The sequence below is a fragment of the Bos taurus genome, chromosome 24, assembly GCF_002263795.3.
Source record: "Bos taurus isolate L1 Dominette 01449 registration number 42190680 breed Hereford chromosome 24, ARS-UCD2.0, whole genome shotgun sequence".
NCBI classification, from domain to species: domain Eukaryota; kingdom Metazoa; phylum Chordata; class Mammalia; order Artiodactyla; family Bovidae; genus Bos; species Bos taurus.
Genome location: NC_037351.1, coordinates 36733217 through 36743798, shown reverse-complemented (window position 1 = coordinate 36743798; position 10582 = coordinate 36733217). Strand labels below are relative to the sequence as shown.

General features: G+C 40.3%; 1 long non-coding RNA gene across 1 annotated transcript; it reads right to left on the bottom strand.

Moving 5' to 3' along the window:
* Positions 1-766: 766 nt before the first annotated feature.
* Positions 767-6458, bottom strand: LOC132343771 (uncharacterized). The gene is made up of 2 exons (XR_009492722.1): positions 6022-6458; positions 767-2479 (listed from the first exon to the last, which is right to left on the bottom strand). It is a non-coding gene; the product is annotated as an uncharacterized lncRNA (long non-coding RNA).
* Positions 6459-10582: the final 4124 nt, after the last annotated feature.

The following is a 10582-nucleotide window of genomic DNA, read 5'->3' as shown; positions in this document are numbered from 1 at the left end:
ACCCTTGTCTCCTGCACTGACAGGCAGATTCTTTACCACTGAGCCAAACTCTCTGCACTACTGGACTTCTTATCCCCCAACCCTGTTGCCCTGAGAACTTGCTGTGCTTCTTTCTACCTATGTTCCTTTGCTCCTACTTTTTCCCTATAATTGGGATTTTTTTTTTCTTCTGCTTTATCTGTTTAATGTCTAGGAATTCTTCAGGTTGCAATCATCTACTACCTCCTCCTCATCAATCTTCGAGTTTTCAAACATATTTATTTCTCTCTTTTTGAACTCTTATAAAAATTTTTATTTTATCTGAGGTTGTTATCTTTATTTAGTGTTTCAGGTGTGTGTTTTGGCCTTAACAAATCCCCATAGTAGCTCCCATCCTTGAGATTCTGACTCTGGATTGTCTCCTTAACCAAACAGCAAACTCTGTAAAGGGGGTGATTTATTTTCTGAAGCCACTTATAATGTTTAGAGGGTTTCCCTGGTGGCTCAGCCAGTAAAGAAATCTGCCTGCAATGCGAGAGGCCAGGGTTCAATCTCTGGGTTGGGAAAAGATGCCCTGCAGGAGGGCATGGCAACCCACTCCAATATTCTTGCCTGGAGAATCCCCATAAACAGAGGAGCCTGGTGGGCTACAGTCCATTGGGTTGCAGAGAGTCAAACACGACTGAGCATAAGCACAGCACAGTACATAATGTTTAGAACGGTACAAAGCGCACAGATGCCTACTAAGTACAGTATTGCTGAGAAGAAATAAAAACTTACATTAAAAAATGGAAAAAGACATGTATTTTCATGGAGAAGATGTAGATAGGTGAACAGAATGAAACCATTTGTGCTGAGTTGATAAAATTAACATTGGTTATCTAAATTTTTTGCTCATCTACTTATACTTTAATACCCATAAAATGAGAAAATGACTGATTATATGGATCCACAAATTGAATCAGCAGCAGTAGCCTATATGGAGGCTGAATTCTAAAAGGTACAGTTTTAATTAAACCAAAGCACCATAAAACCAAAAATCTTAGGCTAGCTATCACCTCTATATTTGACTTTGCTTATTTTTCCTTCTGAGGAATTTATCTGGGAAAGGATAGAAAGGTCACAAAGGCAGGACCTGATAGAGTGGGCACCAGCTGTCTTAGAAGATGGTCAGCTATCAATTTCAGCCTTTGGAAGCTGACGCTAAATCTTCTAACGTGTTTGAATGGGCAGTAAATGGGCTTATTGGTTTCTCCTCTGAACCACATCCTTTGTTAAGCCCACTGCCCCTAGTGGAGCTGAGATTTCTTGTTAGAGAACAGTAGCCAACACACTGATACAGATTTAAAGACTTAGATCGAACAATGTGGACCATTCTAAGAACCAGTACACTATCTTCTACTATGCATACATAATATGCATATACTCTTCTCATCAAAAATGTAATTCCATCAGTTCACTATTCCAGCCACAGTCACCTCAGCCTTCCTCAGTGGCTCCTTGTCTGAGTTTCCCTAACATTTTTACCTGGCTTTATTGCATTCTGTTTGTACCTGATTGCTTTTCCAGAGTCTCTTGGGCTCATCTACCTCCCAAATCTTTCTCTGTGAGCTCTGCTTTACCTACCATGGTGGCAGATCAGCCAGCTGCATGCCTGCCTCTGGCTTCCCAGGGTCTGCCTAAGGGCTTGATGGTGCAAACTGCTTGGCACGGAATCGATTCTGTATTGCATCAAAGTCAACCAGTGGAAACCGGCAGGGGGCAGCCAGGTAGGAAGGTCCTCCTTCTTTCCCACAGGCTTCTCTCTCTACACAGAGTGTGTCGTGCAGACATCCGAGTAGCTGAGAAAATGCACTACCAGTGGCCCGCTGCATCTTTTCAGGATTCTTTGAGAAGCAGTTGCCAGCCCAGTGATGTGTCCCGTTGCCTCGCTCCCCATCTTCCCAGCTATACTTACAGTTTTCCTTACTCTTGCTTCCTGGGGATCATGCACTGCAAATAAACCTTCAGAGTTCATCCTGCCCCAGGCTGTCTTTCCATGGAACCTTTGACAAACTGATACAATAATGATTTGTTTATATGCGTCTCATTTCTGGGAGACTATCAACCCCTTGAAAGCAGAAACCACTTTATACTTTTTGTTATATCTACCCCAATATTTGACATTAAATAGGCCAAAGGTCCGGAGAAGGCAGTGGCACCCCACTCCAGTACTCTTGCCTGGAAAATCCCATGGATGGAGGAGCCTGGTAGGCTGCAGTCCATGGGGTCGCGAAGAGTCAGACACAACTGAGCGACGTCACTTTCACTTTTCACTTTCATGCATTGGAGAAGGAAATGGCAACCCACTCCAGTGTTCTTGCCTGGAGAATCCCAGGGACGGGGGAGCCTGGTGGGCTGCCGTCTATGGGGTCGCATAGAGTAAAACACGACTGAAGCGACTTAGCAGCAGCAGCAGCAGCAGCAGCAGGCCAAAGGTCCATGTTCATGTAACAGACTTCTACAGGAAAATATAGGGAATCATAAAGTAAAAATGTTCTTTGTAAAATGGGTACCTTCATATATCATTATTAAATACATAATCTTATTGGCTAATATTTAAAAATCATCTCTTGTATATGAAATATAAGGTAATATTTGAATCATGAAGGAAGTAAGAAAAAGAAAGTTTTACTAAGCAGATGATTCAAAGCCCCAGTGGTATTTCTGCCATTTTGTTTTGCCACTGGCAAGATAATTCTAACTAAAATTGAGCCCTAAAAAATTCAAAATCTGTACCATATATTTAAACATCTTAGGATTTGGCTGCCTCTGAAAGGTGAAGGATAAATAAATATCAAGTAATAAGCATCTAAGAACTTTGACAGGAAATAAAGGCAGAAAGCCCATTATGGTCATAAAAAGGTAAGTCTAAATAAAGCCTGATTGGGAATAAAGCAAATCTCAGCATCTTCTGTTGAATTTGTGATAAATTGCAGATGCCGACTATTCATCTCATTTACCTTAGTCCAGTGCTAAGCTTGAACAGAGAACTTTAAGTATTTCCCAAACTGAATAAATGATGGTGAAAGAAATCCTGCAACTGCAGATACAGGATGATGGGAAGATTGTAAACACAGAGTAATTTATGATTGAGAATATATCTTAATCATGAATACCTCCTGTCTGAGGCTGTAAGACCAGGTGGGAACACTCAGTGACCACATTCCAGTGTGGGCACAAATTAAATGATGTGCGTGTTTTAGGAATTTACACCTCAATCTGAACCTTAAGTCTACCCTTTTAACGTTTGTTTTCAGCTTTGCTTTAAGGTATTTATTTGTTTATGTGTGTTGAAGGGTTCCAGACCAAGAAAGCCCTAGTAATATTGCACTTAGAAAAAGTATCACTTAAAGATGTGAATGGAAAATGTTCTCAATTTTAGAATCTCAAGTTTAAATATTTCAGGAAATTTACTTTTTAAATGAAAAGTAAGAGGGGTGCAGATGGGAAATAGGAGGAAAGAACGATACTAATTTTTATTGAGCTGGAAGCTTTGGCTGTATTATCTCCCTGAATTTTGATAACAATCAGTCTTCTGGGGTCGGTGTGATTATTCCCATTGCGTAGCTGACAGGAAATTGAGTTTCGTTTCACTTTCAAGGCCCCCCAGTCAGTGAGCGGTGCAGCTAGAATACAAATCCCAGCCAGCTGACCCCAGAGCCTCTGACCTACCGGCCGTGCCATGCTGCCTGTTTATCACTAGCCACTGACAGAATTTAAGGTTCTTATGTTTTCTTATTTAGATGCCCTATTCTCTTTAAAGGGCAGCTGTGACTTTGCCAGCCTTTTACTTCCGATCCTCAGGTCTTGGTTTTAGTATAAACTGGACTGGCTTGGAGAATTGGCACCAAAAAAATAAGATGTAGGGCTTGGATCCGGTAGGATCCAGAGTTCTCCAGAGAAATGGAACAAAATGAACTATTATGGGTACAATGGTCTCTCCCATCACTGGGCAGGCGTTACTTAGAAAACCACTGGTGTCTTGAGTGTGAACCTGAGTTTTGTACTAAAGGTAAAGGTTTACTACTTGAAGTCATGCCTTCAAATTCTGACTCTAGTTTTTCCTTTCGGTTTTGGGGCTGGTAGGAATATTCTTGTGATTTTTATTTTGATACAGTATAATGTAATGAATCGTAGAACTATAACTCAATGGAAAAGCCCATGTCCAGTGACCCCTGATGAGCACAGTATTCTGTTTTCTAGGATAGGAGTCGTCTCATATATTGGAACTGGTCTGTTATAAAATCTTGTTAGCAAACTAACACTGAGATGCTATGATTAAGTGTGTGTGTGTGTAAATGTCTTGACATTGGGACAGAACTCAAGATATCCTTTTTCCATTTTAACATACATTTTTTACTCTTTTCATTTCTTTCTGTAGAAACTGCAAATATCATCATGCAGAAATTTCACTTCTTCAGTTTCCTGAGCTCATAGGTCACATTGCTTTTTTTCTGAAATCTCTACCTGGCTCAGTAACCAAGGCAACAAATCCCTGGTTAATGATTCACTAGAAATTCACCGTGGAGGTGGCTTATTAGTTTTTTCCCCCAAGAGCTGGGATAAAAAGCTTGCTCGTGGTTTTTTTTTTTTTTTTCCCCCCATCTATTTCTCCTTTCTCTCTTACTTGCAATCCTGACAACTTAAATTTAATTAAAATCAATAGGTAAAAATATCCAGGACTTCACCTGACTATTTTGGGATTTATGGTGTTTGTATATGTAAATACAAAATGTTAATAAGTTTAACAATATTTTATGACTTCTTTCAGTTTTCATTTTTGACAAGGGGATAATAAAACAGAAATAATTTTAGGATGGTGATTTTAGGTTTAAGCAGTATCCTAGTCCTTTGAACAGCTGTTTGGAGAAGGCATCTTTAAGAAGGTAAGTGCCTGTTTGCAATGCGGGAGACCTGGGTTTGATCCCTGGGTTGGGAAGATACCCTGGAGAAGGAAATGGCAACCCACTCCAGTACTCTTGTGTGGAAAATCCCATGGACGGAGGAGCCTGGTCGGGTTGTGGGATCACAAAGAGTCGGACATGACTGAGAGACTTCACTTTCACTTTCAAGATGCCTTCAGGGAAAGAAGATAGGACAGATAAAAATCTGACAGAAGTTTGAATGGAAAAAAGTCAACTTTATGAAAAGGAATAAATGTGGGATGAAATGGACAAGAGGCAAAAAAAAAAAAAAAAAAGCCAAATAAGCAAAAACGAAACTAAAAAATCCTTGGCATTGCTTAAAAACTATTCCACAATATGCAAAGATACAGTTTTACTGGATGAATAAATCCAAATACAGTTTTGGAAAAATAATTTTCTTCCAAAGTATTTAAAGGGAAGCAAGAAGGAGCGGAAATGATAGAATGACATTTGACTTGTTTCTCAAGTGTTTACAAAGGAGAAAAAGGCAGTGACACTGGTGAACACAGTTGCCTGGCCTGAAAGCGCTAAAAGGAACTGGCCTCTTAGGGAAGGCATCGGGGAACAAGGGAGAGGCATTAACCACAGACTTTTAACACGTTCCCTCTTGCCATGGGGAGCTTTTAGTGCCATGTTAGATGTGGTAAAAATAGCTAAAATCATGAGTCAAGACCTGTTAACTCAGGGAGATCTTTTAGGACCCTATTAAGAATTGCAGATGATTAATACAAAAATTAGACTTCATAAATTGATAGAAAGTATTTATCTATGGTGTTATAGTTTTTCATATGTTAAAAGACAGATAATGAATGAAAACCACATGATTTTGTTATATTGAGATCTTGAGAAGAGCATACTAAAGGACAGGGGAAGTCTGAGTGCATCATTAGTATATCTGTTATTTTATATCATACAAATCTGGAAATCATTTCTAGAAGGAAAAAAAATAAGAATTTCATTTAATAGTCCTGTGGAATGTGTTTGCCATTAGGGAACATAATTGCCACACTATGGACCCCACACAGGGTTACTATTCTGACAAAATTTATTGCTAAGGAAAATAATAGCAAATTACCTGAAAGGCAGAAGTGGATGCAGTCCCACAAGTGGCTATGGGTTGGTTTTGTTCCACTGTGTCCATGTTCCCCCACCACAGTTTTGCCCGGAGGCCATTCTGCCTCCCCTCCTGGCCCAGAAGCTTTGGGTTGGAGTTGCCTCCACCCTGCTCTCCTTACCCAAGCTAAGCCAGTCAGAACCACTGACCTGGCCAATCTCAGCTACGAAGACTCAATCCAGGCTCCTGTTGGAGCTTTTGTTTCACTTTCGCTCTGGCTCTGGATTGTGTGTAAAGATAAGAGGAGCCTGAAGTTGCAGGACCCACTGCAGGGAGAGAAGCAAAGAACACTGCTGATATCATCTGAGTCCTGAATAAAGAATCTCTCAGGTTCCTTCTTAGTGTGACCTTTCATTTAAAGGAACAGTAAATATTTTTTTGTGTAAGTCAATGTGAGACTTTTCTCCTACTTCCAACTAGAAGATCCCTAAGAAAAGCAGAATTCTTAAAGCCATCCATAAGGCGCAGAACTTCCTGAGATGAACCGTAGGGCTGAGTAGTTCTGTTAAGGCAAGTGTCACTCATGCAGGGGACCTTCTTTTGGTTAATGACTGGAGTATTAGAAAAGAATTTAAAGGCAGGCACTATGCTTTCAGGGCTTCCCCAGTGGCTCATTGGTAAAGAATCCACCTGCAGTGCAGGAGCTGGGGTTCGATCCCTGGATCAGGAAGATCCCCTGGAGAAAGGCATGGCAACCCACTCCCGTATTCTTGCCTGGAGAATCCCTTGGACAGAAGAGCTTGGTGGGCTACATTCCTTGGGGTTGCAAAGAGTCAGACATGCCTGAAGCAACTTAGTATGCATGTACTATGCTTTCAGGAAGGCTGTATTTTAGTTAAGGAAAAAGAGCAGTAGCAAAACCCCAAAGAACTATTAGGCGTTGTGTTCTGCTATTCTGATTTTGTAAATGTACAAATAATACACCAGAGGGAGGAGATAATGATTAATCATGAAAAGGCTGTCAAAAGGAGATGGGCAGTATGTGGAGAATAACAGGGCTAAATGCCTATGATTCATGGGCCAAAATTTAAGTGCTTATTATGGTGGATAGTTTGGAAATTTTGAAAATTTCTTATAGTTTATTCCATTGAGATCATCTATACTGGTTAACATTTTAGTAGAAGGTAAATCACCAGGTCACTTTATGGTGTTTGAACAAATACTGGGAAGAAATATTTCAGTTTTTGCAAAATAAATTGGGAACTGAGAATATTTTCAATGCCTTTGTAGCAGATATGAACTCTTTCCATTAATTATGTGATTCCCTTGAAAGAATGAACACTCTCATTTTAACCACCTGGAAGTGATTTGATGCCTTCTAGACTTTTTTTTTCCTTTGCCTTGTGAGAACATATTGCAGATCTATTTTTCAGTTATAAGAAATGCTTATTTTCCAACTATTTTTTTCCTAGTCTCAAAAGGTAGCATTGGAATCAATTGATGATCAGTCAGAAATGATGTTTTGATATTTTCATGCACTAGTACAGGTTGCTGCTGCTGCTAAGTTGCATCAGTCGTGTCCGACTCTGTGCGACCCCATAGGTGGCAGCCCAACAGGCTCCTCTGTCCCTGGGAGTCTCCAGGCAAGAACACTGGAGTGGGTTGCCATTTCCTTCTCCAATGCATGAAAGTGAAAAGTGAAAATGAGGTCGCTCAGTCGTGTTCGACTCTTAGTGACCCTATGGACTGTAGCCCACCAGGCTCCTCCATCCATGGGATTCTCCAGGCAAGAGTACTGGAGTGGGTGCCATTGCCTTCTCCGAGTACAGGTTGAGTACCTCTTTATTTTAAACTTAATAGGAAGGGCCTAGTTCCAGAAAAACATCTATTTCTGCTTTATTGACTATGCCAAAGCCTTTGACTGTGTGGATCACAATCAACTGTGGAAAATTCTGAAAGAGATGGGAATACCAGACCACCTGATCTGCCTCTTGAGAAATTTGTATGCAGGTCAGGAAGCGACAGTTAGAACTGGACATGGAACAACAGACTGGTTCCAAATAGGAAAAGGAGTACGTCAAAGCTGTATATTGTCACCCTGCTTATTTAACTTCTATGCAGAGTACATCATGAGAAACGCTGGGCTGGAAGAAGCACAAGCTGGAATCAAGATTGCTGGGAGAAATATCAATAACCTCAGATATGCAGATGACACCACCCTTATGGCAGAAAGTGAAGAGGAACTCAAAAGCCTCTTGATGAAAGTGAAAGAGGAGAGTTAAAAAGTTGGCTTAAAGCTCAACATTCAGAAAACGAAGATCATGGCATCCGGTCCCACCACTTCGTGGGAAATAGATGAGTAAACAGTGGAAACAGTGTCAGACTTTATTTTGGGGGGCTCCAAAATCACTGCAGATGGTGACTGCAGCCATGACTTAAAAGACGCTTACTCCTTGGAAGGAAAGTTATGACCAACCTAGATAGCATATTCAAAAGCAGAGACATTACTTTGCCAACAAAGGTTCGTCTAGTCAAGGCTATGGTTTTTCCTGTGGTCATATGGATGTGAGAGTTGGACTGTGAAGAAAGCTGAGTGCCGAAGAATTGATGCTTTTGAACTGTGGTGTTGGAGAGGACTCTTGAGAGTCCCTTTGGACTTCAAGGAGATCCAACCAGTCCATTTTGAAGGAGATCAGCCCTGGGATTTCTTTGGAAGGACTGATGCTGAAGCTGAAACTCCAGTACTTTGGCCACCTCATGCGAAGAGTTGACTCATTGGAAAAGACTCTGATGCTGGGAGGGATTGGGGGCAGGAGGAGAAGGGGACGCCAGAGGATGAGATGGCTGGATGGCATCACTGACTCGATGGGTGTGAGTTTGTGTAAACTCCTGGAGTTGGTGATGGACAGGGAGGCCTGGAGTGCTGCAATTCATGGGGTCGAAAAGAGTCGGACACGACTGAGCAACTGAACTGAACTGAGGGCACTTCGGTGATGCAGAAAAGTCAGCAAGTTAGTTAGAAAGGAGTGTAGTCTTCTTACTGGAATACCAAGAGTATAAGAAATCCTAACATCATCACTGATCACCAGTGAAAAAGAGTGGGTAGATTTTTCAGGGGTGATAATAAAAACTAAGTGAAACATACATTGTGAGCCTACTGTGGACAGTAGTATAACTACAGGGTTTTAGTCTGAAATCCTGAATCTGTTTTGAGAAAGGAGGGAATTCAATTTGTAAATGAAAAGATTAGAAGAGGTAATGGAAAATATAGTAAGCAGAGTAGCATTTTTATCAGAAATACTGATTTATTGTGTGTCTGTTTTATTCATTTCTCTTGTAAAAAAAAACAAACCCAACTCAGAACATTTCGGATATTTAAGAGTTCTGTACATCAGGTCTATGTTTGAACTTGCAACTTAAATGGAAATAGGACATTGTAGCAAAATTCACAGGGTGGGATACCGAAGTCTGTTTGTTTATTTTTTTTTAAGCTGTCAAAAAAGGTGAAATTTTCTTCCCTTTTCTCATAAAATAATTGATTCTCAGAAAAGAAACAAAAACGAAGTTGATGTCAGCCTGCTGTTTGTGTTACAAAGCATGAAGCAGTGGTTCATGTATGTTACAGCTGAAGAACAAAATTAACAGACTGTCAAATTAACTCAGTCTCACGGCATCATACATCTCTAAGAAGCTTGCCAGAATTTTCTTCCTTAAGTCTTAAAAGGAAACAAAGAGGCAAACAAAGCCCTGAAAACTAGTCCACCTCCCAATCTAAGAAAGGAGAAGTCTAGGATAGACTAGAGGCCAGTCTCGCCTTTCCGAGGCAGATTCGATGTTTCTTTCAATTATTATTATGACCCATTGCTGGTCATTGAATCCAGGTTGTTAAATGCCCGCTGGGTAATAAATACTTTAATAAAAAAAAAAAAACACCAAAATCTCTTAATGGGTTTGGGAGTTAAACACTTTTCAAAGACACTGTGTTTTAAGGTAACTTGAAAATCCTGGCTGTGAAAGAGTTTTAATCAGGGGTAATGAAAACAGTATGTCATATTTAAAGTACTGGTTTCTGTGCAAAAGGAGATGATGAAAAACATTCTAGACCCTGGAAAATGGACCAAGGTAGTCTTTTCTAGGCAGAAAAGCTCAGATGAGTAATTCTGAGCTGGTACTTTCTGTTTGTTTCTCCGGATCCACCTTCTACCTTTTTTACATTAGAGTTCACTCTCGATGTTGTATATTCTATGGTTTTAATGAAGGTATAATGACATGTATCCACCATTATAATGTCATACAGGGTAGTTTCACCACCCTGAAAAGTCTCTGTGTTCTGCTTATTCCTTCTTCACTCCCTGCATGCCTGCCACTGCTTTTCCAGTTTCCTTGTATTAATAAGTTTATGCTTTCTTGTAAAAACATCTCCTTCACAGTTTTGTTAGTGGGGATTGGTAGGTGTGTGTGTTCAGTCCTGCCCCAGGATAACCAGCCCGAAAAGAATATTTTCCCAACAGAAATGATGTACATTTTATTTCGTTTCTCAAGTCGAAGGGTCTAAAAATAGCAAATCAGTATACTAATATAA